Genomic DNA, 25841 nt, shown 5'->3' with positions numbered 1-25841 from the left:
TACCACCCACAGTCGAATTCCGTTGAGAAGCTCCACTCCGTCATGAAGCGCGTGTTGAGAGCGTTGTGTTTTGAACATCGAACTGACTGGGAGCTGTGTCTGCCTGGGGTGATGTTTGCTTTAAGGACCGCACCGCATGCGGCTACGGGGTTTCGCCAGCTGAACTGGTGTACGGTCGCTCGCTTCGATCTCCGCTTCGCATGCTTCGAGAATCATGGGAAGGTAGGGGCGACGACCCAGTCGTGGTGGAGTACGTGCTTAAGCTCCTCGAACGCTTAAGAAGGGCACAGGAGTTGTCAGGTGAAGCAATGGCAAAGGCCCAGCAGAGGGCCAAGGTTTATTATGATCGGACAGCCAGGGCCCGTCGTTTTGAGGTTGGCGATGAGGTCATGATATTGCGCACATCGCTAAACAACAAACTAGACGTGCAGTGGGAGGGCCCAGCGCGAATTGTTCAGAAACTGTCGGACGTTAACTACGTGGTAAGTCTGCCAGGAAAGCGGAAAGCACAGCAAGTTTACCACTGTAATCTGCTCAAACCTTATAGACAAAGGGAAGCAGTGGTGTGCCTGATGGTAAACGTTCCTGAAGAGCTTCCGGTCGAGCTTCCGGGACTAGGCTCAGTGACGAACAGGGAAGACACCGGTCAAGTCATTAGTGACCTTATCAGTAAAGCACCGCTGTCGCCTGAGCAGAAAACCGAACTACACCAGCTATTACAAGAGTTTCAAGGTCTGTTCTCTGAGAGGCCTGGTAGGACTTCTGTACTTACTCATGATATAGAACTTACCTCCACAGAGCCAGTACGATCCAAGGCGTATCGGGTGTCACCCCGCCAGAGCGATATTATGGAGGCTGAGGTAAAGAAAATGCTACAGCTCGGTGTTATTGAGGCAGGTGAGAGTGATTATACCTCCCCTTTGATTTTAGTTGAGGTACCGGGCAAGAAACCTCGTCCTTGCGTCGACTACCGCAGGCTTAATTCCATCACTAAGGATCAAATTTATCCGATCCCTAACATCGAGGAGCGCCTTGAGAAAGTTAGTAGCGCTCAGTTTATTTCCACCCTAGATCTTGTCAGGGGTTATTGGCAGGTTCCACTTACAGAAGAGGCTAGTAGGTATGCGGCGTTCATTTCACCAATGGGAACATTCCGTCCTAAAGTGTTGAGTTTTGGTTTGAAGAACGCGCCATACTGTTTTTCAAGCCTCATGGATAAAGTGTTGCGGGGACAGCAAGAATTCGCTTTACCGTATCTAGACGACGTAGCGATATTCTCCGCATCCTGGTCTGAGCATATGACACACTTGCGGGCAGTGCTAACCCGCCTGCGCGAAGCAGGCTTGACAGTAAAGGCTCCTAAGTGCCAGTTAGCACAGGCCGAGGTTGTCTACCTCGGTCACGTGATTGGTCAGGGTCGTCGCCGCCCCTCTGAAATAAAAGTGGCCGCTGTGCGAGACTTTCCGCAACCGCGCACCAAGACCGATATTCGGTCGTTCTTGGGTGTCGCCGGCTACTATCAGAGGTACATCCCTAGGTACTCTGATATCGCGGCTCCCCTGACGGATGCTCTAAGAAAGACAGAGCCTCAAACAGTCGTCTGGGACGAGACCAAGGAAAGAGCTTTTAGCGCCCTAAAGAGTGCCCTAACAAGCCAGCCTGTGCTACGATCGCCAGACTATACAAAAGGGTTCATTGTTCAGTGCGATGCTAGTGAGCGAGGCATGGGCGTTGTACTGTGCCAACGGGAAAATGGAGAAGTAGAACACCCCGTCCTGTATGCTAGTCGTAAGCTGACCAGTCGTGAGCAGGCGTATAGCGCCACCGAGAAAGAGTGTGCATGTCTCGTGTGGGCCGTTCAGAAATTGTCATGCTATCTAGCCGGCTCAAGGTTTATCATTGAGACGGATCACTGCCCTCTCCAATGGCTGCAGACCATCTCTCCCAAAAATGGCCGCCTCCTGCGCTGGAGCCTCGCTTTACAACAATATTCCTTTGAGGTGCGTTACAAAAAGGGGAGTCTCAACGGTAACGCCGATGGCTTAAGTCGAAGCCCCTAACGTAGGAATCAGCCTCAAAATTGTTTGTTACTGATGTTTTTCTTCCTGAGGCAGGATTTTTTTTAACATATTGCTTTTGTTTAGTGTTTCAAAGTGATGATATGCTTTCTAGTGCAATTTTTCAATTTGTGGACGCGTTCTGAGTGATGCTAGACTACTGTAAGGAACTAGGCAGTGGTATAAAAAGGGGAAAGAGCCTGGCAGGGCTTAGTGAGGGTTGTGCCGTGCTTGCTGACTGAGCGGTTGAGTTTCAGCGTAGTTCTAACGCTTGCCGGGAACGAGAACAAAAATGTGAACTCTCCCGAAGTCACTTTGCAGTGTCCCGTGCGAACCTGAACCAGAGAACGAGGCCTTCTCTGTGCGCTGCGCTCAAGAAACGTCGAGGGACGCCCGACTTCGGTTATGAGCATCATCGAGCGACATCCCTCCGGACAGCGGATGCAGTCCCCTGTCCATCGGGATCTCCTTCCCCCGGCGGGGCGGTCTGTTGCGATTCGCCTGCGACACGTGGTTTTGCCGGCGCGACTGCGGCGGGGCGGCAGACATTTTTGGCCCGATCGTCGTCGCCGCAACACTCATCGCCAGGTGTTTCCAGGCGCGACTGCGGCGATGCGACCGCCTAGGGATCATCCTCGCATTCCAGTCATTGTGCCCGAAACAGGCGATGCCAAAGCAGGGATCTCATTCCAGTCATTGTGCCCGAAACAGGCGATGCCAAAGCAGGGATCTCGTTCCGGTCATTATGCCCGAAACAGGCGATGCCAAAGCAGGGACCATCCTCTCATTACAGTCATTGTGTCCGACCGGCAGCGCCACGACAGGGTGCTACGAGATCGTGCTCGACATGGTGCTACGGCATCGCTACGACAGTGTGCGTCACCATTAGCCCATTGTACATACACGTGCTCGTCTTTTGAGGGGTTCCTTCTTGCCCTCAACTGCGAGAGTATAAAAACAGCTGCCCCCGGACGCCAAGAGGAGGGCTCCGATTTCTTCTGTTGAGTGAAGTGCTCTCCCGTCTCTCTACTACGGTCAAACCTGACCGCCAACTCTTTGCGATGTTAAAATAAACAAGTTGTTTCGTTGTTACCAGTCGACTCATGCTTTGCCGGGACCTTCGGATGCTTCCAGTTGTACCCCAGGCCGCCAGGCCAACGCTACCCTTGGGGCTTGCGACCCAGGTACAACCACGGGCGTCAGCGCCGAGTTCCCATCCGATCGCGCCAGCGTCGCGATCCAAACAATACATACAACATCTATCTGTTGGCATTCATCTATAGCTTTACAAAGGTCATGTACAGTTTCGATTAACTGTGTCACTGTCGAAAGGCCAGATCGGAAACCGTGCTGGACTGGGCATAATAAATCGTTTTTTTCTAAGAAATACAGAATATGTCTAGCTATTGCATGCTCTAGGACTTTACAGCACACAGAAGTGAGCGATACTGGTCTATAGTTGTTTGCACATAGCCTATTGCCACCTTTAAATATCGGAATGACGGTGGCATCGCGCCAGTCCTGAGGTTCTGAATGATCCCGCAAAGATTTTTCGAATAAAAGCTGCAAATAATACGACATCCATTCAGCGTACCGTTGAAGAAATGCCGTCGGTATTTCATCTGGGCCACACGATTTTTTTGCGTCCAACGTAAGCAAATGTTTGAACACGCCCTCCCTTGTAATGCGTAGGTCTTCCATTGGGTATTGTATTGCGCAGACTAAAGGATCATCGTCACTATCACATCTATCCTTGGTGAAAACTGATTGGAAGAACTGATTAAGTGCGTTTGCAATATCTTTTTTTTTCTGTCACGACTACGTCGCCATCCGCTATCTGTTCTATTTCATCCTTTCTATCTGTGAAATAGCGCCAAAACTTTTGTGGCGAGCATTTGAGGAACTTTGTAAGCGTTTTATTGAAGAATGTTTTCTTAGACTCCACCAATGCAGATTTCAGCATTTGTTTGGTTATTGATAGTTCTGTTGCCCTGCTTTTTTTCTTCCTTAATCTTTTTATCTTACGCTTAAGATGTATGATGTTCCTAGTAATCCATGGATTTTTTTTCTTTGATTTCTTTATACGTGTGGGGACAAAATGATCTGTGCAGTAATTGATTATGCCTTTTAGTCGGTCCCATAGTTCTTCTACACCTTCGCGGTTTGATACTATTTCAAATTCAGTAAACTTTTCTTCCAAAACGTCTAGGATAGACGCGTCATTCGCACGGCCATAATCCTTAACATACATCACGACATATGCATGCTTACCGATTCTTGTGTGCAGCGGTACATTCAAGCAAACCATCTTATGATCTGATAAACCATTCTCAACTGATACAGTATAGTCACGTATTCTACTGGATATGAAAACCACGTCCAACAATGACTGGGACTTTGGTGTAACTCTTGTGAAGTCTTTAACTATTTGCTTAAGGTTATGTGAAAACATAAACTGGATCATTTTATTGGCGCTCCTTATTTCTACATTACCCGTTGATAGACTTTCCCAATTAATATGCGGCAAATTAAAGTCACCAGCCATTATTAGTCTTGTGTTTTCATTTACATGGGAGCTAAGAAATTCATTCAAGCCATCCAAAAATTCTGGCGGAGTGGCTGGTGGCCTGTACACAGTCCCTAATATATACCACATGTCTGCACAGTGTATCTTGCACCAAACCATTTCAGAGAGACTGCAATCAAGAGTGACTGTGTTTATAAAACTTTTCACAACAATAGCCACGCCACCACCTCTGGAATCCCTGTCGCATCTAAATACCTTGTAGTCAGGAGGAAAAATACTACTGTCACTAATTGCACTATGTAGCCATGTCTCAGTCAACATCAATACATCAGGATTTTGAGAAATTAGTAGATACTCTAAACCTGTTACTTTATTTGCTATGCTGCGGGCGTTGACAAGTACAATTTTGAGCTATGATCGAGAAGAATCGCTATCCGTGTCAGAAGCCTTGTCTGAAGTTTGCAACTGAGGCAATGTCTGGCCAGCAGTATTTCCACTCTTTTTGAATTGAGGAACCTTATCTTGCTCAGTACGGTACAGACACCGTTTATTCCTTTCACGATCCCAGACGTAGTTATGATTGTTAATATTAAGCTTGTCATGTACCAGTTTTACCTTTTTGCCGTTAGCTCGTTCCTTTTCACTGCTTTGCCATAATTTTTTCCGTATTTCCACAGTTTCTTTAGCGTAGTCTTGACTTATGCTTATCGAGCTGCCTTTCAGCTTTCAGTTAATTAGTTTCAGTTAATTAGTTTCACGCTACCAAGGGTTGCGCGAAACGTGGTCTGCGGGCTGGCCTTTCGCCATTTTGTGTCCCACATCTTATAATTTGTCGGAAAGTTTAACCCGCCAATTTAGCTGGCGGCTGCAAGTACCCTTATTAAGGTTATCACCACCCTAAAACAGCGCTTGCATGTGGGCTCCCTACTCGGTGGAGCGGAGGCAGAACTCCGAGTCGAGGGTCGTTTGAGGATACGGGCTGTGATCAGTGCCCGCTCTGTCAAGTACTGAGGACATAGGCATAGTCTGTCATTCTGTCTCCAAGTACACGTGCTTTTAGTTAATCAATTTGCCTTGGAAATTAGTTAAGGAAGTGAGCATGTCACTTGGGTCATCAAATAATTTTTTTTGGCTGTGCTTCTGTAAAACGCTAGTGGCAAATGTCGAAACGGACGAAAGAAGAAAGCGTTCATTATTTAGCATATTGTTGGTGGCACGCGTTGAGGTCGTAGGTTCTCGCGCAGTAACTTTTCTATTGGAAGAATGGCAGCATACTAGCATCGTTGCTGTATCTTGTAGGTAGCTGTTGTGGCGTGTTTCCTCAATTTGATGTTATGTAGTTTCCGTCCGTCATCGGTGTCATCATGTCATAACAGCAGAAAAACAGGCCTCCACACTAGTGCTGGTAGGTGTAATGAAATATTTCGGTATGGTTGCCTCGAGAACGCGCAAATCTGCTGTCCACGTCATCATTAATCCTCGACGTCCTACCATCTCGTTTCGTATGGGGCTGTATTTCTTCCCCCGGCCCCTTTTAACATTATGCAAATGTTTCGAGGCCGCTCGGTGTTGTGGGTTATCATCGAAAACATCTCGGTGATGGGGGGGTGGAATCAGAGGATGAAAAAGGGAGGTTAAATAGGGAAGAGAAAGGCCGCTCTGGGAGAGGAGGAGAAGGCGCTCGATTGGGGTGTACGTCAACGTGACGTGACAGCGTCACCCCCGTAGTGTCTAATGTGAGCACAGTGCTCAAGACGAAGGCACGAAAAAAGGCAAACACGGAGCTATAGCCTGGTCTTCCGCATTGTATTCATTTCATGTCATTAAGTACCAATTCTCCCAGGCTTCCACCCTTGTGGTCTGTAAAGAGCGAAAATGCGCGCCCCCGACTGGATCATTTTCCCACTTTCTTGGTTTCGCCGTTCATGGCGCTAATTGCACCAACCCCTAGAGTTACTGCATATGCTACCAAAGGTAGCATATACAGTAACTCTACAACCCCCTACACTGGGTTGATGGGTGCCGGGGTCGTCGCCGAATGCATCTCAACAAAGCGCCCGCGGCATTGATTGCGTCAGTCGCCAAGATGCCTCGCCAGAAGCCGGTCATGTCCGGCCTCTAGCGGTAGTTCTGTCTCTGGCTACGCGTTGATCCGTTCCGCGAGAAAATTTTCATCCTTTGATCTGAAGACGAGGGGACCGCTACTGCGACGGAGAGGCAACGTCACCAGATCGAAGCAGGGCAGACACATCAGGCTGCCGAAAAGAACGAGCAGCGCGCCGCTCGCTTGGAAGTCGCTCGGCCCATCGCAGTGAACCTTTTGAAAAGGGTGGTGACTGAAGAACGCGAGACTTTTCTTTATAGTAAGGGGGAGGCTGAGACGGAGCGGCGTCAAAGCGAGAGCCCGGAGTGTACCACGAAGAGGTTCATTCAGTGCAAATATCTGGTCGGAGAGCGTCGAATGATCAAATTCGCCGAATGCTACAAATCACATCTCTCCCAGTTGGTACCATGAGTAGGCTTTGAACGTTTTCTTCTGTACGGTACACAAATTTTACTCGCGGCACTCTCTTCTATTTCGTCCAGCGCTGCCGTTTACGCGTCTGACGCAGATTTGAACTCGAATCCCTCACCGGATTCAGCCTCTTGGGTGCATTCAGCAGAATCATCCCCGCGTAGTAGAATTCTGCATTGTTGCAGTATATAGGCCACCGATCCAGCGCTATGTGCAGGGTCGAGCAAGATGCAGGACGGACAGCCATCCGGTTTATCAGAAATTTGTCGGCGCTATATTAGACGACTACATTCGAGCAGAGTTGATACATATGCTTCCCTTTCTCCTGAGTTTTAGAAGCGGCTGGCATCAGGCAGGCTTTGTCTCTCTCTATGTCACACACGCAGAGCTTACATGGTTACTTTACAGCCCGCGCCACAAACATTTCGGAACCTGTACAGAAAAGGCGTATATCGCCGCTTGTTTCTATGTATCTGCCGTTGTCTTTGCGTGCTGAACCGGAGGCTTCGTGTATGGCACGGCGTGGTCGGCGACCGAGGTTTCGCATGCGTCCACGGAGGAGCTGACGCAGGTCTCGCGCCTCAGCGGGGTTGCGCCCCTTTCGGTGCGATGCGTGCGGGGGCTTCCTAGGGCGGTCGCGTGCGTGGCGCCCACTTCCCCACGGGAACCAGGCAGCGTGCACACGTGTATTACGCAGCGGCACACGCGTCTGCAGCGAGCGCGGCGGCCGCTTAATTGGCGCCGAGCAATTAGCCGGCCGCCCGCTGCGGCTTCCCCCACTTGAGCGCGCGGTCGAGAGGCCGGCCGTGTTAGCAGGCCCGAGGTATCGCCACTCCCGAGAATCACGTCTGGCTCGAGGGAAATCGATCGCTCGCGCACAGCCGCCGCCGTGCGACGCTAGCGCCGGGCCTTGCCTCTCCACCCCCCCCCCTCCCCTTCTCTAGTGACCCGGGCTCAGCCGGTGGTCGCATCGGCTTCATCGGACCATGGTGGGCCTCGCGTAGACACAAGCGCTGGTGTCCTGGCAGGTGTATTGGCACCGTCATTGCGCCACACCGTCAGCCGACAGCCGCTCTGCGCAGATTGCGAAAAATAATCACGAGAGCGATTGCCGTCGGGCGCGGAAGGTCGTGAACGTATTCCTTTTCGTCTGCGGACAGCTATACTGACAAGGCCTTAAAGAATGCTGCATGCGCGCGGTTCTGCCCCCGTTGAATTGACACGTCGCTCTTCGGGGTATTTCGTGTAACTGTGGCTGTCGTGTGTGTTCCTGTTTGCTGGTAGGCGCTCGCTCGGAGAGCGCGTGATGCCATTTTATTGCGATACAGGCCCATGTCGCCGTCGCCGTGAGGTTCCGTGTAAAGTCCGCGGGCGATAAAATCGTCTCCGCGCGCCGTATACTGTATCTGCGAGTGAAAGCTTGCGAGGGTGAGCCGGCGAACGCGGCTCAACCTCGCGTGTGCGAGCGAGGAAGGTCGGACGGATGCGCGCCCTCTTCTGTCGCGCGCGAGGCACGGAGATGAGGCGAGGGAGGGGAGGGTCTTTAGCGCCTGCTGCTTACGGCGCGGCCATGCGGGTGCCGTATTTTGAAAGCGATCTGCGGTGTTTACAGAGTGCGCGTAGTGCTCGTAGCTTCATGTGCGCTCTGGTTTCGACGTTTCGTTCGCGCTGAAGCGAGAGATGCACGTCAGTTCGATAGCTGCTGCTGCCGCAATGCATCACTCCAGCATTTTGAGAGCGAGTATCTGCACTCATCAAGCGAGATGTGTTCATGCTTACTTGTGCGCGCGTGATACCGTGCTTGATAATTTAGTTAAAACGCGTTGGCGGGCTAGCTGGTTTGAATCTATGAGAAAGTGTGTAGGCGCGACTGAACGAGGACGTAAAAAGAAAGTCTGTGTGGCTGTTTCTATGTCCTCGTTCGGTCGCGTCTATATATTATATCAGTTATTTTAGTCAGTAAGTGAATGTTTACAAGTTCATACGGCCCGATAAAACTACTATCCATACTTCGTGTAGATATCTACTAATTTGCTATCGCAATCGGTGCTTCGCCTTTCGGGCGAAAATACTTTTTTTTTTCTTTTTCTTCTTTTCTTTGTTGACTGCGCGTGGCATGCATGTGTTTAGACTGAAGCAGCTAAAATAGTTCTTCTACAGGCTGTGACCTTTCTTTTGAGGAGGCGGTGTTACTCACTACTTGGTCAGCAGTTTCAAATATGTAGCCTTCGACATAATTAGCACTTCTACTTAACTGTAGAATTCACGTAATGTTGTTTTCATTGTTAAAACATTCATTAGACATTGCAATATAATCTGCGTGGAGACGAATAAAGGCTTGAGAAAGCTTTCTTGTGCGTAAGGACAGCCTTTTCCATCATTGATGTTTCCTCTTGCAACAGGGCGTACATCTCGCAAAACTAAATCATGGGCAGTTTTATTGTAACAGTTCTTTTCATTTCCGTTTGTTCCGACTTTCGTCATTCGCTCGAACGACATCGCTGTCGCCGGTATTGGCCACTCGGTGCGACGTATATCATGAGAATCCTTACAAAATATGGCCCTAAATTGAAGTCGAGACAGTAAGGCGTGTTCCTTGGATTTGGCAGCGGCCGGTGCACTTTTTCTTATAAGAGTCATTGCACGCAAACGAACCTCGGGCCGAGTCCATACCTGTTAGCGCATTAGCATGTTTCTCTTTCCAGATAATTCACCACTTGAATAGTCGCCCGCATTGACGACACTCTGTGTCGTTGCTTCAAGCACAAACCGCGTTGTGTCCGCTGAAATGCGCATTCCAGCCGTCGGTAGTGTGACGCCTGGGGCGAGCAAGCTTCGCGCAATACCGCGGCTGGTTTAAATTCTGGGGGTTTTCGTGCCGAAACCACGATCAGATTACGACTCCGGATTAATTTTGACCACTGGGGTTCCTTAGTGCACGGTATACATTTTTTTTTCATTCCGCCCTCATCGGAATACGGCCACCGCGGCCGAGATCGAACCGGCGACCTCGTGCTCAGCAGCACAACGTCAATGCCCGCCGAGCTACCGTAGCAGCTTGCCGGCGCTTTCGAGTACTGGTGCGCATGGTGTGCTCTGGCCAGCGCCAGTTTTGAGCACCACTGTGTCACCGTTGCCCACGCGGGGCCTGGGGATGACGCAGCGTATGCCATTTCGCAGCCGAGATAGTGATAGCGATGCGTCTTGCGAACAGCGATCGGCCGTTGTCCCTGCGAGGCGAAGGCTTGTTGTGGTGGAGCAAAAATATAGCGCCTCCGCCGCATTGGTACACGCCATGTCGACGTGTTAGCTTGTAGGCGGAAGTGAAGCCCTACACCCACCTCGGTTGGCATTGTAAACAAGGAACACAGGAAGACGGACCGAGGCAGGAGCGGTGTTTCGCCGACTGCCCGCTGCGTCTTCGAGCCAACGACGCGGCGCGCCGGTTGTCTCGGCATGCATCCACCCTCTTCGCATTCTATGGGCGCTGTCCCTCAGCTGGCCACGGTGGGTGCGGCCAAGGCGCATCCGTCTGCACCCGGTGCCGCATTCGGCGCTGCGCAACAAGACAGTTCTCGCCCTGCCGGCCCGTTATCCACTGGTTTCCAAGAACGTATACGTCAAGTGTAAAGGGAATTTCAGCACGGTTTTTCTAAACATTCTTTGATATAAACACAGGCGCCAGTCCTGTGGGACTCAACTAATCGAATTCACTAACGAGCTGTACACATACGTAGACAATGGTTTCCAGATTGATAGTGTCTTTATTGACTTTGCCAAAGCCTTTGATCGCGTGCCCCACTCTAGATTAATAGCCAAATTATCATCATTACATTTAGACAGCTTTACAATATCATGGATATGGAACTTCCTCACATCCCGCAAACAGTTTACGTTTACTGACAATCATTCTTCTTCCTTGGCCGATGTGTCATCTGGTGTACCTCAAGGTAGCCTGCTGGGTCCGCTATTATTTCTCATCTACATAAATGATTTGCTATCCAACATAACATCAGCAATCAGATTATTTGCTGACGATTGCGTAGTTTATCGCCAAATTAAGACACCCGACGACCACATCGCTCTTCAAATGAAGATCTAGATGAGATTACAAACTGGCGCTCGCTATGGCAAATGTCACTAAATGCAGAAAAATGCAAATTAATGACTGTCAGCCGAAAGCAAACTAACTCTCTTTACACTTACTCGCTTAATAACAGTGCTGTCACTGTCACCCCCTTGTACAAATATCTCGGTATTCATATTACAACAAACTTATCATGGAAGGCGCATATAAAACATGTTACAGCAAAATCATCTAGCACACTTGGTTACCTAAAACGAAACCTACGTGAAGCCCCTTCAGCCACTCGTGAAATAGCGTACAGAACCTTTGTTCGTCCTCAGCTCGAATTCACTTCCGCCATCTGGTCGCCACCATCAGGAATATTTAATAATTTCTCTGGAATCTGTTCAAAACCGTGCCGCACGTTTCATGGCGAAAGATTACAGTAGGCATTCTAGCTTTAATGCTATAAAGAAAGCACTATCACTCCCATCTCTTGAATCTAGAAGGACGATAGCTCTGCTTTGCTTACTGCACAAAAATCACTCACAGTCAACACGCAACTACATTACCCCTTTCCCGCCCATTTCGCACATCTCGCCGCTTTTATAACGCACACAGTTTCACACGTGTTTTTGGCCACACAAATGCATTTAACAAATCTGCATTGCCTCTGGCAATAGCAACTTAGAACCATCTTCCAAGCCACATTGTTGAAATTAATAATCTGGTCACGTTTAGAGAAACATTAAAAAAATTGATTCCGTAGTTATGCGCACACGTTTCATTTGTACCATGTGACGACTGTCATTCTCTATTCTTGCAAGCAGTTTATAAATATACATGCGCTTGCAGTTCTTTGCAGAAGTTCGATGAGCCATCCGCGTTTCTGATCGTCCAGAGTGTTGTTGTTGTTCTTCGTTTGCTTGATGTTATTCGGCGTCTTTCGATTCAAATTTTTTCAATTGTTTGATTTGTTTTTACCTATGTTTTCCGTGTTAGCTATGTTTTTGCTCCTGTTTTCGCTACATGTTGTTTCTCTTACCCCCCTCACGCCATACTCCAGTTGGACCCTGTGAGATATATGTATAAATATAAATAAATAACTGTAAAAGGGACACTAAAGAGGAATACTAAGTTGTATTAGTAAACTACCTGCCTGCAATTGCAAAACAGCCACGCTTACTCTGAGAGTGGGCTCGGTAAGCCAGAAAAGGGGCAGAAACGAAAAACGAAAGCCGGGTGTCGAGGTCGCCCTGAACTTGCCGTACCTGCTTGCTTAAAAAAAATTAAAAAATTATGGTTTTACGTGCCAAAACCACCTTCTGATCATGAGGCACGCCGTAGTGGAGGACTCCGGAAATTTCAACCACCTGGGGTTCTTTAACGTGCACCTAAATCTAAGTACACGGGTGTTTTCGCATTTCGCCCCCCATCGAAATGCGGCCGCCGTGGCCGGGATTCGATCCTGCGACTTCGTGCTTAGCAGCCCAACACCATAGCCACTAAGCAACCACGGCGGATGTACCAGCTTGCTGTGAAGTCATGAATCTTTACAGCGTGACCTGGTCTCTAGTTAATTGCTTATTGGCGAAAAACAATCACATTGCATTTGAAAGGAACTAATGCCTCAACCTGTAAAAAAATTTCGAGAACTTTTCTTAGCAAAACAGGCCCGAAAACGAGAAAATACTCTGAAGCCTGCGACGCCGCACTGACTCGCCAGCTCTTGGTATGGAAGACAACTAAATCAAACATAAACCGTCTGTTCTTAATACAAGACAAGTCAGGATAATAGGAAACGTACCAAACGCAAGTACTCTTTAAATAAATGTAGTAGTTAACGTTAGTGATGATTATAACCGTCTCATGTTACAGTCTTACTGCTCGGTCATTAAACTTAATTCATATTACAGCGATGTACCTAAGTTAAAAAATACGTTGTCGCGTAGAGTACGCGTCATCCCGATACTTGGCATACACCTACTCTTCTTAACAATCGTGTACTGCCCATTCGCGTACACCCCCTGCAGTGCTCCTGAATAGCTTTGCAGGGAATCGTTTAAATATCTACATGCCTATCAGTCTTTTACAAAAACACCAAGAGATTTCCTCTTTCCAGTCATCTTGGGGTTATTTCAGTTTTTTTCATCTCGTACACCGTTTACACTCTGTATGAACTTATTCTCTGGTATATATACCTGAAAGAGGCGCCACTCGCGGAGTGCTTGCCGGCCTCGACTGCCCGGCTAAACCCGCCAGTTCCAACATCACCACCGCCACGCGGATGGCACTTGCGTAAGATGTGTTTTGTGAATTCTGACCCAGGGTAGCTCTGCTGGTGCAGAAGAATATTGCAACATAACGTTACATGGTTCACCGCCGCTTTCCACCAACTCGGCCACGAACATCTCTGTCGCCGAATTGTGCTGCGCCTCAAGTGAACCTTCGTATCTCGCAAAGAGGTTTCCGCAAGCGCTCCTCGCGCACGTGATACAAGGCTTGATATAGGCTGCGCGCTTCGCCTGCGGAGCCACAGACGGGATGTAATGGACGTCGCAAGCGGCCGTGCGATCGGGGCAAGCGATGGGTGACGACGCGCCCCGATAGCGCGGGTCAGGTAATGTGACGTAACGTGGCGCCGTTTCATGCAGCGAGCCAAAGGGAAAGTATACGCGGGTCTAAGCCAAGCGAGGCCGGTAGAAGTCTGCTTGAAGAAATGGTTGATCACTGGGCGGCGTCTCTGTTGGCGCTGTGTTTCTCAATTGGGATTTAGTTGTCGCCCAGATGCCAGTTTTGTGTAAAAAGAAATTGAAGAATGTTGAAAGCAACGCCGAAGATATTTGCGAGTGTGAGTTGACATCGAAGGCATGTCAGAGGATTGACCCAAGCTTATCTGAACTATAGATATAGTCACGAACCTTCATTCACGCAAGTTGCGTCTGCGATTGAGCACCGCCGTGGCGATCGTTTCATTATCAAACCGATCGCAATCGCGTAAGTCGGGCGCCCGAATGCCGCAGGCACAAAAAAAAAAAAAAAGAAGCGCTGTATTACGTAGAGTTTTTTTTTTTTTTTTCACACAGGCTCAGATCTGCTAACAATCCTCGAAGGCAATGCTAATAACAGTCTTCAACTGCGCGTGCCGATGTTTACGCGATGCTTAAGGCAGTGCACTTTTTCCCCTTCAACACGAGTCGATAATTCTTAGATTCGAAAGAGAGAGAGATAGAGGACAGCGGACGTGGTCCCCAACTGTTAACTTTGCACTTGTTAACTGCTAACCTCGCGCGAACCGCCGTGGTTGCTTAGTGGCTATGGTGTTGGCTCCTGAGCACGAGGTCGCGGGATCGAATCCTGGCCACGGTGGCCGCATTTACATGGGAGCAAAATGCGAAAACACTCGTGTGCTTAGATTTGGATGTTCGTTAAAGAACCCCAGGTGGTTCAAATTTCGGGAGCGCCCACTACGGCTTGCCTTCTAGTTAGATCGTGTGTTTGTAAAACCACATAATTTTAACCTCACACGAAGTCTTGCCCGCGTGCTATATCGCCGAGATCGTGCATTCAGCGGCAGAGCTGGAGAATACTCGGACGAAATGAATCCCTGTAATACGGCCCCTGAACTTTTTGTACGGGATAATAAAAAAAATTAAGTTATGGGTTTTACGTGCCAAAACACGATCTGATTATGAGGCATGCCGTAGTGCGGGACTTCGGAAATTTGGACCATCTGGGGTTCTTTAACGTGCACGGAAATCTAAGTATGCGGGTGTTTTCGCATTTCGCCCCCACCGAAATGTAGCCGGGATTCTCCCACGACCTCGTGCTCAGCAGCTGAACACCATAGCCGCGAAGCAATCGCGATGGGTGTACGAGATAACACCTCGTTTGGTAAACAAGCCTGTACAAACTAAGTACGCTTGTTTTGCGTCGATGTCGCGCATATTAAATAAATAACAGTAAAATGGACCTTTCTTTCCTTTTTTTCATTTTTTTTCCTGACTTCAGTACTGACGTCGAGCGGCGCCAACACAGACCTTAAACGCATGAAATGAGCCTGGCTTTGCGATGCACTGGCGTTCGATTTTACCAAAACTTGGCATCGGACCAGGGTCCTGCAGCCACTGTCCAGCAGGCGTCTGCCGCGTCGGAGCGAACGCGCGAGATGGAGAGGGGTCGATGGCAGCTGGCCACCGGGCGCCCTCGGGGCAGCGTGCGGGCGGCCCTCGATCGAGAGCGCCCTGGAGTCTGGAGAACCGGTCCGCCAGCGGCTGCTCGCGCGGTCCGGCCGGCCGCGCTCTTCTTCCCGGCCAGCGCGCGCGCGTGTGTGTGTGCACTGGTTGCTCGCACCTTGATTGGCGAACCACGCCCGGGGCTGCGCGCCTCATTAGGGAGATGCTCGGGAACGCTCTGGGCCCCGCTCGGCCGTGGCTGCTACGCTTCGCGACGGCGCGGTGTTGTGCGTGCGTGCGCGCGTGCGTGCGACGCGGGTCAGTGCGAAGCTGCCACCCAGCCAGATGAGCGAGATTCGGGTATGTACCGTCGAGAGACAGCAATGACGGAACGGTGCAGGCGTCACCGCTCCTCTGTTAATGCCCTGAGGTGCTGTGGTCGTTTACCTTCGGTGAAAGTAGAGCATTAATATGCAAGCAGGAATGGACGACAACGTGATAAAAAAGGGGGGGAGGGTGTTGGTGAAGGGGCTTTGGGGTGGAAGGGTGAGGGAAGGAAGGAGTAAAAACTACAGATTTATCGCGGTACACTGCAAGATGAGGTGAACTCTGTTCACAACCGCGGCTGTACGCTGACTTACACGGATGCAACTAACCGTTCTCTATCGGCCCCGAGATCTGTGTGTAGCGCCCTCTTTCGTGCGACGTCACAGGGGAAACTCCGCTGCCGCACGCGCGCTCGCTACTTGAAGGTACCTTGGCGCTGTCGGCCGACCTGCTGTGCTCGACTTCTTGAAATGCGAGTTTGTAGGTTTGTAGAACAGTATTTAGAGAATGTTCCAGGACACTGTTTCCTGCGAAATCTAGCGGAGTCGCCGTCGTCACCACGTTTACCCCCGTATTCAGAAATGCATCTTAACTTGAAGCCCATGCTTGACTCGATATAAACGACGCCTGATGCGAACCCGCCCAAGACGCTCATTGTGTTCTCTTGGGTGCGTTCACGGCAGGCATCATTTAAATCTAGTCAAGCGTGGGCTTCAAGTTCAGATGCATTTCTGAATGCGGAGGTGAGTGTCGACTGCTCCATGCGCCGTCTGCTATAAGTGTGTATAGCGTTGATTACTCGTCATTGCTGTTCCGTTGTCGCGGCGAACTTGTAATGTTTTGTTGGCCTTTTTCGGCGATGAACTTCAGCTATTGCGTCTACGCTGTAATACTGTGTTTGTCTGTCCAGCGCGTGCTGCATGTTCGGTCTGCCGCCCCGCTGGCCACAGGCATTGCAATTTTGTTGCTGCCCAGCGCGTTAAGCATATAGCGAAATACGTTTGATGCCATTCTCAGTAAACGAGGTGGTCGCTGCGGTGCGTTGACGCATGCACTGCTTTAGCAGCATTCACCACAAATGTGGTCTGGAACGTCTGATAAAAGGGCGGACAAAATAATAGGCAAAACAAAGTTACGTAGTCCTGTGCTGCTATGCTGACCTTTGCAAGGTAATTTTAATTAAGCTTAATTACTTCCATCGTGACACGGCTCGCCCATCCAAAGTCAGTCAGCTAAGCGCAATTCTTTCCTTCTTTGCTTCTGCCATGGGTAGGGAGCACATTTTCCGGACGAGGTTCGTCCAGCGATGAGAATTATCGCTGTAAAACAAGTGAAAACCTTTGCTTAGATACAGGATAAAGTATATTAAGAACGGTCATCTGACCGTGTTCAATATGCTTTGTCCTGTAAGCGCGTCATACGTATTTAAAGCTAGAATAAGAAAGTTTAGAAGCTCAGGCTGGCTAGAACTGACCGAATAAGTAGCTGGAACCTAAACACACTAGGAAACACAAGTGGATGGCAGGGGGTGGGAAAGTATAAACACAGAATGGCGCAATAAAATGTTCACAGGCGTTCCTGCGTTTTTTTTATGACAATATTGGCACGTGTACATGTTGATCTTTCCCGGGTGACCATGTTTCACCGCTTAACAAATGATATCGCACAGCGCAGGACGCGCCTGCATGTATAGGACATTTTTGGAATGTTATCGATGCTTCTATCCGCTGTCTGTGTCCGAACCTTGTGTAATCTGATCGCATGTGTGCGCGACGCGAATAATGTAGAACTTTGTGGAAGGCACGCGGGTTCCAACGATTAGTCCGGAACATTCGACGATTGGTGTATAAAAGCCGACGCGCTTGACCCGTTCATCAGATTCGACGATCGCCAACCGTGTTCGCCGCTATCGTTGTGCTATAAGTGTAGCCTGTTTTTGTGGGCACAGGTTCGCCCAATAAAAGTTAGTTTTGTATTTCACCGTATTGCTGCTTTCTTCACCGTCACTACCACGTGACATATAGTGGAGGTGCTTGTGCATTCATGTACCGAACGCCCCCGCAAAGCCGCGATCCAAGCCCGAAGCCCGAGGACAGAACCAATATCGCCCAAGACCAGCGTGCTAGCCGCAGACTGCAAGGACTGCCCCCAGAGCACGGACTTCTACCTGAGACGACAAAGAAGATCGTGGTCAAGACAACCCCAATGGCTGCCCCAGCGTCCCCCGTTATCCTACAACAACCTCGGGACCCACCAAGCTTCCATGGAGCAGCGACTGAAGACACGGAATCATGGCTGGAGACCTACGAACGAATCGCGACATTCAACAACTGGGACTCCGACGACAAGCTGCGGCATGTCTGCTTCGCCTTAGATGACGCCGCCAGAACGTGGTTTGAGAAAAGGGAGTCGACCTTCACAACGTGGGACCTGTTCCGTAGCGGCTTCCTGCGCACCTTTACAGGCGTCGTGCGCAAGGAAAGGGCCGAAGCTATGCTGGACGCCCGAGTGCAGCTACCAAACGAGAACGTTGCCATCTTTACGGAAGAAATGAGCCGTTTGTTCCGCCACGCCGACCCGGATATGGCCGAGGAGAAGAAAGTCCGCCTACTGATGCGTGGTGTAAAGGAGCAACTTTTCGCCGGAATGGTAAGAAGCCCACCGAAGACCGTCGAAGAGTTTCTTCGGGAGGCGACGAACATCGAGAAGACACTGGAATTGCAGAACCGGCAATTCGAGCGACGCGCCAAGCCAACAAGCTACGCCCGAGTTCAATCAATGGCCACCGACAACCTGCGCGAGACCATCCGGGCAGTCGTACGAGAGGAGCTTCAAAGAATCTTCCCTTCATCGCAACCTCAAGTGGCCTCAATCGCCGAAATTGTCAAAGAAGTCCAGCGATCGCTCGGAGTTCCCGAGGTACAACCACAGTCATCGCAGCCCCAGCCAGAAGAGATGACCTACGCCGCCGACGCCCGCCGTCAAGGTCCCCCTCCACGAGCGCGCCAGGCCCCTGTACAGCCGCAATTCCGTCGACCACCGCCGCCGCCGCCAGCACGCCCACCCAGCGCAGCTACCCGAGGAAGACAGACGTTTGGCGCGCTCCTGACCACCGCCCGCTCTGCTACCACTGGGGAGAAGCGGGTCACATCTACCGTCGATGCCCATACCGGGAGATGGGACTCCGAGGGTTCGCCGTTAACGCGCCGCGACCACAGATTCGCGAACGACCTCGCGATATCGCCGACTACCTCGCCGCCACTCAGTGGAGCCCTCGACGACCGTCCCGTTCGCCGTCACCAGGCCGCTACCTCTCGCCGCAGCGCCGACCATACACCGGCCCAGCCCGGGGCCACTCTGCGAGCCCATATCCGGAAAACTAAAAGCAGCAACCGATGGCGATGCGGTTGCTGTTCGTCGAACTGACGAAGATCCTCCGCCGCCGACGAAGACGACGAAGAGACCATCTCGACGACATAATAACGACACACCGCCGTCCCGACGAAGTCAGGAAGCCAAGACTACACCGACGAAAGACGACTTGACGACGCGACGTTCCAACTTCAGTTCAACACGACGCAGCCGTGATCCGACGCCAAGAACTAACTGCAATGCCAGACAAAGAACCACCGACCTCGACGTGCTTCTCGACGGCCACGCAGTTACCGCCTTAGTGGACACAGGGGCTGATTACTCCGTAATGAGTCGACACATCGCCGCCCAGTTGAAGGAAGTTAAGACCGCATGGGAAGGCCCTCAAATTAGGACCGCTGGAGGACACCTCATCACGCCGACTGGAATCTGCACGGCAAGAATAACCATTCATGACCGAACTTACCCTACCACCTTCGTTATCCTCCAACAGTGTTCACGAGACGTCATTCTCGGTATGGACTTCCTGAACCAACACGGCGCAATCATCGACCTGAAGTCGAAGTCAATAAACGCTGTCGGAAGATAAAGCGATACCGCCGGAGAGACCAATGTTTACTGCTAGACCGTGAAATTTGCGTCGCAAGAGGGATCGCTCGACTGCATTGAGGGAAAACTGAAGTGTTGCTGACAAACTTCAGCCAGGAGTTCAAGCATATCAACAAGGGTACGACGATCGCGTACATAGAGGAAATTATGGAAACCAGTAATATGTTTGTCCTCTCGGATTCCGCCGCATCTACTTTGACGACCATGGTTCCCGAACCAGACTACATTAATCCAAGTCTCCCCGTGATTAAGCAACAGCAGCTCAGAAGTCTGCTCCGACGATAGAAAAGCTGCTGTTCGACGTCATCGAGGATTCGACAAACACCAGTCGCCAAGCATCGCATAATCACCGAGGAGTGCGCTCGACCACTCCGCCATAGCCCTTACCCAGTTTCGCCGCGAGAACGTGAAGCTATAAAAGAACAAGTCGACGAAATGCTGCGCGACGACATCATCCAGCCGTCGAAAAGCCCGTGGGCATCCCCTGTTGTCCTGGTGAAGAAAAAGGACGGAACCCTACGTTTCTGCGTCGATTATCGTCGTCTGAACAAGATCACGAAGGACGTATACCCCCTCCCACGGATAGACGACGCATTGGATCGGCTCTGCAACGCTAAATACTTCTCGTCGATGGATCTCAAGTCTGGCTATTGGCAAATAGAAGTCGATGAAAGAGATCGCGAAAAGACCGCCTTCATCACCCCAGACGGCCTCTAGGAGTTCAAGGTTATGCCATTTGGACTGTGCTCGGCGCCTGCAACGTTCCAGCGCGTGATGGACACGGTTTTAGCAGGATTGAAGTGGCAGACCTGTCTTGTTTACTTGGATGACGTCGTTGTCTTCGCCGGAAATTTCGACGATCACCTTAGGCGGCTTGCAACAGTACTAGAGGCCATCAGGTCATCAGGGCTTACTCTGAAGCCGGAAAAATGCCGCTTCGCTTACGATGAGCTTCTGTTCCTAGGCCACGTGATCAGCAAATCTGGTGTCCGTCCAGACCCGCAAAAGACAGCTGCCATCGCACAGTTCTCGCAACCCATCGACAAGAAGGCAGTGCGTAGATTCCTTGGCATGTATGCCTACTACAGGCGCTTTGTCAAGGACTTTTCAAGCATCGCTGAGCCGTTGACACGTCTAACTAAATGTGATGTTTAGTTCAAGTGGGAAACCCCGCAGACCGACGCATTTGAACAATTCAAACGGCGCATGCAGTCACCGCCGGTACTTGCGCTCTTCGACGAGTACGCCGATACAGAAATCCATACTGACGCCAGTAGCCTAGGCCTCGGTGCCGTCCTAGTCCAGAGGAAAGATGGACATGAACACGTGATAGCTTACGCTAGCCGGTCGTTGTCAAAAGCGGAACGCAATTATTCTACAACCGAAAAGGGATGCCTGGCCATCGTTTGGGCTACAGCGAAATTTCGCCCTTACCTATATGGCAGGCGATTCAAAGTGGTCAGCGACTATCACGCGTTGTTGGCTAGCTAACTTAAAGGACCCTTCAGGACGGCTGGCACGGTGGAGCCTCAGACTACAAGAATACGACATCACTGTAACATACAAGTCCGGACGAAAACACTCAGATGCCGATTGACTATCACGCGCCCCCATTGACCCGCCGCCGCAAGATGACGAGACGCCTTCCTTGGAATGATTAGCGCGGAAGACTTCGCTGAACACCAACGGGCAGACCTGGAGTTAAAAGGCCTCGTCGAATATTTGGAAGGGCAAACTGGCGTTGTCCCCAGGGCATTTAAGCGCGGACTATCTTCCTGCACGCCTCAAAACAATCTGCTCGTGAAGAACTTCTCACGAGTCCGCGCGAACTACCTTCTTGTTGCTCCTTCGGCGCTGCGTCCAGAAGTACTGCGCGCCCTACATGACGATCCGACCGCCGGGCACCTCGGCTTCTCCCGGACGCTATCGAGGATACAAGAAAGGTATTGCTGGCCGCGCCTAACCGCCGACGTTGCCCGTTACGTCAAGACATGCCGATACTGTCAGCGACGCAAGACACCACCCACAAGGCCAGCCGGATTACTACAGCCGATCAAGCCTCCTTACCGACCTTTTCAGCAGATCGGCATGGACTTGTTGGGACCGTTTCCGATATCAACTTCAACCCGCTTCGCTGAAACTAAAGCTCTACCGAAAGGCAGCGCAGCCGAAGTGGCGAAATTCTTCGTCGAGAACATCCTGCTGCGACATGGTGCTTCAGAAGTCCTCATCACCGACAGAGGAATGGCTTTTACAGCAGAACTCATGCAAGCCATTCTGCAATACAGCCAAACAAGTCACAGGAGGACAACTGCCTACCATCCGCAGACGAATGGTCTGACGGAGCGCCTGAACAAGACCCTCGCCGACATGCTAGCAATGTACGTCGACGTCGAGCACAAGACGTAGGATGCGGTCCTGCCGTACGTAACATTCGCTTACAACACGGCGGTGCAAGAAACAACACAGATCACGCCGTTCAAGCTAGTATACGGCAGGAATCCGACGACGACGCTAGACGCCATGCTGCGGCACGTCACTGGCGAGGAGAATGTTGACGTCGCTACATATCTCCAGCGCGCTGAAGAAGCCCGACAGCTCGCCCGCCTGCGGATCAAGAACCAACAGAGGACCGACAGCCGACGCTACAACCTCCGACGACGCTTCGTCGAGTACCAGCCCCGCGACCGTGTGTGGGTATGGACCCCGATACGCCGACGAGGACTGAGTGAGAAGCTACTGCGACGCTATTTCGGACCCCACACGGTCATCCGACGTATTGGCGCACTGGATTATGAGGTCGTGCCAGACGGCATTTCGCATACACAGCGGCGCCGCGCACGATCTGAAGTGGTCCACGTGGTGAGTCTTAAACCCTTTTACGGACGGTGACGAACTTATTTTTTTGTTTTCGTTGCTACGAGTGCTTTTCTTTATTACTTTCGTTTGTTTTCAGCATCGGGTCGATGCTTTTTAAGAGGGGGGTATTGACACGTGTACATGTTGATCTTTCCCGGGTGACCATGTTTCACCGCTTAACAAATGCTATCGCACAGCGCAGGACGCGCCTGCATGTATAGGAAATTTCTGGAATGTTATCGATGCTTCTATCCGCTGTGTGTGTCCGAACCCTGTGTAATCTGATCGCATGTGTGCGCGACGCCAATAATGTAGAACTTTATGGAAGGCACGCGGGTCCCAACGATTAGTCTGGAACATTCGACGATTGATGTATAAAAGCCGACGCGCTTGACCCGTTGATCAGATTTTCGACGATCGCCGACCGTGTTCGCCGCTATCGTTGTGCTATAAGTGTAGCCTGTTTTTGTGGGCACAGGTTCGCCCAATGAAAGTTAGTTTTGTATTTCACCGTATTGATGCTTTCTTCACCGTCACTACCACGTGACAATGTTTATTTCTACGCTGATAAAGTGATGTTTTCCTAGTGGTCTCCGGTAGTCTGAAAATGCGTTTAACAGTAGTAGTCATATGCTAACCTAAACACACAATATTTTTGTATTAAAAATTGGCAGAGACTTACGTGCAAGAAAGTAGTGTAAAATACGCCTGATGATTGCGAAACATAGTAAAGCGTAGTGCAACTAATGTTCTAGGTAAACCGCTTATCACTGAAAAAAAAGATTTTTCTGGTCAGAAAAGGTTCTATGTATGCGACATCAAGTGACTAGAATTGTGAGCGAAATTTAAAATCTGTATTCAACTACAATGCCACTTAGCCGACGTGAAATTTTTTGGGTGAGTCTTGCGATCGTACTTCATTGCAAAAACTGCGTAGACTCTCATTTACTCGCTTGGTGCGATGTTTTATTACTGTGTCCCGATATCTTGTCACTACTCGCGACGGCTATGGTTATGTAACTTTTTTTATTTAAAAAATGAAATTATGACATTTTACCTGCCAGAACCACCATATGATTATGAGACTCGCGCGGAGTCCTCCGTATTGGAGGACTCCGGATTCATTTTAACCATGTATAGCTAGTTCTTTAAAGTGCACCTAAATTTAAGTAGACGCGAGCGTTCTCGCATTTCGCCATCGAAATGCGGCCGCCGCGGCCATGTCGAATCAGTGACCTCGTCCTTAGCAGCGCAACGCCATAGCCATGGGCTACCACATCGGGTGGTGATATAGCCTATACATGAAATATACAACGTTTGTTGTCTTCCTAATGTGGTCATTTATAGAACTAAAGCAAAACTAAAAATGTACAGACATTGGTTGGAGAGCGCCGTGCTACGCTATACGCAGTCAGAGCGCGAGAAAACGCATGAAAATGAAGCTATTCTATAGCGGAAGCGTAGCAGACGACAAAAGCGGGTCCCCCGATTGACGTCACTTGAGCGCCGTTCGCAGCGCCGCCATTGGTCGCGCACGACGATAATAGGAGCAGGGGTAGCTCCGCGGCTTGTTGCTAAGCGACAGCGAGAATTAGTATTGCTTTTCATCTGAAGCCGTCAGCAGTCTATTTGAGTGCGGCGTTGTAGCCTGCCTTCTGCGCCAGTGTGCCGAAACTACATAGAATATAACTGTGCTGGTAAAGGGGAGTAGTGGTAAGGTGTTTCCGGCCTTCTTCTCTTCCTTTAGAGCGCATCGCGTCTGTGTTGAGCGTGGGCCTCGGCGTAACCGCAAGAACGAATGGGCGGAGCGCAGCGAAGGATGAAAGACGGCGATAGCGAATAGAGCGCGATGAGGAAACGAAGGAGGAGGGAACAGGGGAAGCATGAGGAAAGCGGAAAATTGTATGGCGAAAGGGTGAGGAGGCAAGCGGAAAAAATTAAATTATGGGGTTTTACGTGCCAGTTTCACGGACCCACTGCGCATGCGCTATTCCGCCTGCGCCGCCTAGCCTAGAAAATACGCTCCGCGCGAGCCATAGAGTTTCCTACAATATACTAGAGGGAACTGGCGCAGCAATCGTTGAGCCACCATGGAAATGATGGGAAGTACACGGATTTGTCTCACCTTCGTGCTTGTGGATTTAGAAGTTCTTGTGCCTTTGTTTATTACGCTTTATATGCCTTCATTGTCGTAAATTTCAGAGCAATCGATACTCTTCAAAGTGCAGAAGACGCTGCGAACACGTACAATCGCTACTAATTGCAACGATTGAGATTGGCGAGGTGGCCAAATCGAAAGGCGCCAAGCGTCTCAAGGCTTGGCGCAATTGCTTGCCCGCAACTGCTTGCCCGCAATTAATTCACAAGGGCGTTTCATATTGCTTGTCGGTGCATGCGTCAGTGGCGTAATAGGTTCAGTATCTGGCTTCTGTGCCAGAGGTCCTGTGTTCGAATGCTACCGTCGGACAGTTTTAATATTGTTTCTTTAATTATTTATTACGCAGAACATTGTTGAAAATGACGAGTTTACAAAGTCACAAAGGCGTTTGGATCTAGGAGGACGAAGTCTACGCAAATACATGCACTTCCCGAAATGGCCATGCTGGCTTAACCGCTGCCATTGCAGCTCCCGTAGACACTAGCACCAGAGTTCCCTCTAATAATTGCGTGAAATTCTATTCTACCACGCGCTCTTGTTTTCACGCTTCCTTTTTCTGAATTAGGAGTGAGGCAACCGGTAGAATTCAAAATACCTAAAGAGCTGCGCTCAAATTTGCCGTTAGGGAGTATCGTAATCGTCGTTGAATTATTTTTTTTTGCATTAATTAAATCAAGTTCCTCTAGTTCAACATCCCAGGGAAAAAAGAAACCGGCAAGCCTCAGGTCGCCCTAAATAATTTACTGTGATAGCTTTTCCTACGAGCCAGTTTCGGTTTAGCTTCTTTGAAGGTGCGTGTGTCGTGACGCCATGTCGCAGAACGTCGTCACATGGGAGTAGGACATCGCGACGTTTTGGCCCTCGCTCCGACCCGCTCGGTCGCCTGCCAGTACCACTGTCCTGAGCTATTTGGAAAATCGGTGCGGGATCATAGTTTACATAACGTGCTTGACTGAGATCGGACATAATCTGATTCGACAGGTGAGTGTTCGCCTCGTGTTTGATTGAAGTCCCTTAGGTGAAGTTAAAAATTAAATTGTGGGGTTTTACGTGCCAAAAGCACGGTTTCGTTATGAGGCACGCCGCAGTGGGGCACTGCAGAAATTTCGACCACTTGGGGACCTTTAACGTGCCCCCAATGCACGGAGGTTAGGCGAAGTACTCAACGCGGCCTGG

At 50.2% G+C, this 25841-nt stretch overlaps 1 protein-coding gene across 2 annotated transcripts in view; it reads left to right on the top strand.

The window, feature by feature from the left end:
• The window catches only part of LOC142565493 (LIM domain-binding protein 2-like), a 398298-nt gene that overhangs the window by 184403 nt on the left and 188054 nt on the right, over positions 1-25841 (top strand). The window lies entirely within an intron of this gene.

Source organism: Dermacentor variabilis, chromosome 1 (genome assembly GCF_050947875.1).
Source record: "Dermacentor variabilis isolate Ectoservices chromosome 1, ASM5094787v1, whole genome shotgun sequence".
Lineage (NCBI taxonomy): Eukaryota > Metazoa > Arthropoda > Arachnida > Ixodida > Ixodidae > Dermacentor > Dermacentor variabilis.
This window is presented reverse-complemented; position numbering and strand designations above follow the sequence as displayed.